The sequence below is a fragment of the Vombatus ursinus genome, unplaced genomic scaffold, assembly GCF_900497805.2.
Source record: "Vombatus ursinus unplaced genomic scaffold, bare-nosed wombat genome assembly UNPS02015255.1, whole genome shotgun sequence".
NCBI lineage: Eukaryota > Metazoa > Chordata > Mammalia > Diprotodontia > Vombatidae > Vombatus > Vombatus ursinus.
In genome coordinates this window covers 31574828-31579793 of record NW_020955033.1, presented here as the reverse complement: position 1 = coordinate 31579793, position 4966 = coordinate 31574828, and positions in this window count along the sequence as shown.

Genomic DNA, 4966 nt, shown 5'->3' with positions numbered 1-4966 from the left:
ACAAAGAAATATTTACTTCAAAGGTATAATAATGACATACAAACATACTCATCAACAGTTGGAGCATAATTACCCCTACCTCATACCACCTCAGTCTCTAGCAAGGGGAACAGAATTAAGTTTATGGTTTAGTTCTGTTACTATATAGCATAGTTACAATTTCAATTCCAAATCCCACCTTAGGCTCAAAATCCAAGAATGCTGACTTCTCAAGGTTTCCCTACTGGGCTGGCTGACTGTAACATCCTCCCTGGAGTCTTAGGTCCAATATCATCATGGCTTGGATTTTCAGGACTCATGGGATTACTGACTGTACCTGAAACTGAGAAGGACAAATGAAATGTAACAAAGACCCCATACCCATTTCTTAGAGCCACAGGGTAAAAAAGAGAATGAGGAAACAAAGTACCCCTCTCTTCTAACACCTCCTCTTCACACTGAGCAGGAAGACGTGTGTAACTGTCTCAGGCTGATAGTAGTAAAGATACAACTTGTTCTGGCTATATAGCCAGTTAAAGGAGGCTACTCCCACCCATGGGCATCTAGGTAGCATAGTGGATAGAGCACTGGGCCTGGAGTCAGGAAGACTTAGTTTCCTGAATTCAAATTTGACCTCAGACATCTAGTAGCTGTATAGCCCTGGGAAAATCACTTAACCCTGTTTGTCTCAGTTTTCTCATCTGTAAAATGAGCTGGAAGAGGAAATGGCAAACTCCTCTAATATCTTTGCCAAGAAAACCCCAAATGGGGTCACGAAGAGTCGAACACAATTGAAACAATTGAACAACATTCCCACTCATGAGTTGGGAAGCACAAAATGGGAGGGAGACCCCTCCTAGAAGCAGGGTGCCTTTATGTTAGGTGATCCAGGCATGTACAAAACTCCCATCATCTCCTTTGATCCTCAGAGAATCCTGTGGAGTAGGTGCTATTATTATGTGAATTCTACAGATGAGGGAACTGAGATTCAGAAAGGTTAATTGACCTATTGTCTAAGGTAAATTTTAAACCTACTTCTTCCTGACACCAAGTTTCTCTGATCTAGTCTTGCTACCTCTTCAAGATCTAAAACTTATCTTGATTGGTAGTTTATAGATCTCTGGATAAACTTCCCACAAAACCACTATTTCCCAATGCCCTTATAAAATAATTTGAAAGTAAAAGCTAGATTAATGCAGGTCAAGTTCAAATCTAGGCCTTCTTATTTGCTATGTTTTGGAGGCTATCTCACCATCCTGCATACAGTAAGAGATAACAACTTACTGCAAAAATGTTCCCCAAACACTGCTTTATTTCACCCATCTCCTTTTTATGACAATTCAGAATAACACTAAGTAAAGCAATTAGAAGCAAACAGCAGCTGCTTTTGATATCACAGTGGTTCCATTCAGAAGCTATTGTTTTTGTAATTTTCTGCTTTTCATATAAAATTGTTTGTCTGTCTTGCTTTTTCTTTATTCTATCATTCCAGAAATAATCTGCAGTTTGTTTCCTTCAATACATAAGACTCCAGATACATACTATTTCCCCTAGACAAATGTGAGATTGCTCATAATGTATATAAAGGGCTTTGTAAATTGTAAAGCACTTTATGCATATTTTTTATTATTCTTGTAATGAAGAGATGATGAGATTATTTGTAGGCTGATATAAGGTGTTACAAAGCCACTATGGGTAGAAATTGTGGCTGGACTGGGTACCATAGACCCTTAATGTGGGGTCACGGAGTATACAGATTTCAGAGGGTCTGTGAACTTGCATAAGAAAAACTACATCTTTATTTTCACTAACTTCTTATTGAGATTTAACATTTCCTTCAATTATAATTTGGAAAAATAAAACATAATTCTGAGAAAGTGGTCCATATACTTCACCTAACCTGATCAAAAAAGGGTGCCATGACACACAGCAAAAGGTTCAGAACCCCTACCATAGGCCCAAGTGGGAGAGAGTCTTCCTAGTATCTGAACCACTGGTTTTCTGTAGTAGCTACTTAATGAGTATTTATTGTTGAATGAGTCACAGTAAAGACAGGATTTTTTTTTTTCAATGTTTCTATGGCAATGAAAACCCTACAGATGTCATTTAATAAACCAAAGTCTTCTTGTACCTAGATTAATCCCTGATTGGAAGTTAGGGATACTGAAGCTGTATTAATTCTTCTGGGCCACCAAGCAGTCATTCAGTGTGTTGATGGAAAGACATATTCAATACCACCCTCTGAGATCCTAATAGGATGAAATTCATGCTGGCAACAAATGGAGAAGAAAAGAGGAGGTGAGGCAACATTTGTCAAAATAAATACTAGTATATTCCTATTCACAAAGATGAAATATATACTTCAGAAGACTGAAGAAAGCACTTAATAAGCAATATCTAGGTTTCTCTGCAAGAATTTGCACAACTTTCACAGACAGGATACAGTTTAAATGCTACAGGCCTCTGGCTTATTTTATAAAATGTTATGTTCGAACTGGTGAAGAGTTCTGCTTCTAGAAGGTTATTTTTACCATTTGGTTGATTGTTTTTGGAGTGATTATTGAACAGTTTCTATATTTTTTCTCATTTAATTTCCATTTCTGATCTGTTGGGAACACCTGCAGAAAGACCGAAGTAACCTTGATCTCACCAACTTTAATCTCCCAGCAGTTCTGGTTCTTTTGTTCCTTGTTCCTTTAATGAATCTCTGCTATTCCCAATCAAGAAGGTCTTCTGATATTTTGTTTGCTCTGTTCTTTCTTCCTCACATCTGACTGTGCAGGTGGGGATGTATTCAATGTGTATTTTGATGGAATACATTTTCAGCAACAAATATACATCCTCTATCCTTTCCTGTCAAAGTTTCTCCATGCTGCTAAAGACACTATATTGTAGTTCCTTTGGGCCACTCTTGTGGCATTATTATAACATACTTTGATACTTCAATGAATCCAAAAGAATGCTAGCTGGTGCAGTGAGTAGAGCATTGAACCTGGAATCAGGAAGTCCTGAGTTCAAATCTTGCCTCAGATACTTTCTAGCTGACCCTGGGCACCTCTGGTTGCCTCATCTGTAAAATAGCAATCACCTCCCAGGAATGTTGTCAGGATAAAATGCGATGTTTGCAAAGTGTTTTGCAAACCTTACTGTGCTACATAAATGCTAGCTATTATTACTTTTTCATATTAACACTCCCTCCATATTTACAGATTGCATTCTATCCATGTCTTTTCCTCCTGTACTATTCTTGTCCAAGTCCTCCCACATGATACCTATAGAAATTCTAGACAATGTACTTAAGGCCTTCATTTGTCATTAATATGCACTTCAGCAGAGCATCTAACTTTCCTCAATCTCACTATACAAGTGGCCCCTCTCCTTTTATGAGCATATAATAATGATAATAATAATGATAATTATCCTGATAATATCTTTTATATTTCTCATATATAATATAAATCATTAAGGATAACATGCACCAGCCTGCTTATAATCATCATTGATTTCTCCAATGCATGTTTAACCATGTTGCAACATACATTTGAAATCAACAAAATGTATTAATGGTAATAGAATTGTAAGATTAATGCTACTGAAATTGTTCACCCGAATCCAGGAAGATTAATAGAGAAGGACTCACCTTTCCATAATGTCATGGGATTTGAGGCCCAGAAACTTATTAAAAGGAAGGAAGATTTGTTGGAAGTTAAAAGAGAAGACATCCATAAGGAAAGACAAGGCTTTCACAACACTATGTGCTCAGAAAAAAAAAAAAAGGCAGCATCAGCAACAAAGGTAATAACTATTGTACTGTATTGTAGCCAACAAGGTCCTAAGCAAAGCAGAATGAAAAATTGAAATAATATGACTCTCTGATGCATATTTCAAGAGAATACCTGGAGAACAAATTCTGGAGTTAACAAGTAAATAGTATTTCCAGGGGAATCGTACCAAGAAACAGGTCATGGACCACCTTCATTGAAGTTACCAACTCACTGACATTTCACATGGAAGGCTAAATACACCCCATTATGTTGGCTGCTACTCAGTTATGGAAATTTACATTGGCAAAAGGATGCTACCAAAAGCATTGCTAATGATCAGGAGGCTTGGAAAATAACTAAAGGTATCAGGGGACCAGCTGGTGGTTCCATTACTACTGCTGATTGAAGAAAAGGGTTTCAGAATTCAAAGGAAGATTTGAGAAGTGAACAGCTGGTTAAGATGATGGTGTCTGAGAGAGGAATTTGGATTTCTGAAAGACAGCTTAAGGTGATCATAGCTAGAGAGTTGTAAGATTTGCAAAACACTTCACAAATAGTATCTGATTTGATCTTCACAACAACCCTGTGAGTTAGTTCCTATTATTATCTCCATTTTACAGATGATAAAATTGAGGCATATAAAGGTGAACTGATTTGCTCAGGGTCAGACAGGTAGTAAGTGTCTGAGGCGGGATTTATACTTGGGTCTTTCTAACTCGAATTCAAGCCTTTTATCCTCTATGCCATCTAGAAATAACATAGCAATGATGAACTCCTAGCCAGGGAAACTCCTAGCTTTAAATGACTAGGAATGATTTATTTGTGCAGAATCTTGCCAAATCTTGCCAAATCAAAAGAGTTTTAATCTAAAAAAGTAAGGAAAAGGGGGAAAACTGCATGTATGTCAACCAAGTTAGATGACATAATCAATAGATACAATTTAGAAAGAAAAGTTAAGCAGTAAAGGTATGCAGAAATTCATGAGACAAAATCCAAATATATGCTGATACTCTTTATCTAGTTTCATTCCAAATGACTATGTGGATACCTCAAGGATTTGTAGTGTGATGATCAAAGGCTTTCTCATATAAATGTTCTGTATGCGATAAAATAGAAAGTCAACAACATTAACTTCAACAATATTAACATTCCCTCCAAATGCTACAGAATATATCCTTTTTATGTCTTTTCATACAATTTTTTTATTCAACATTCACTAGCAA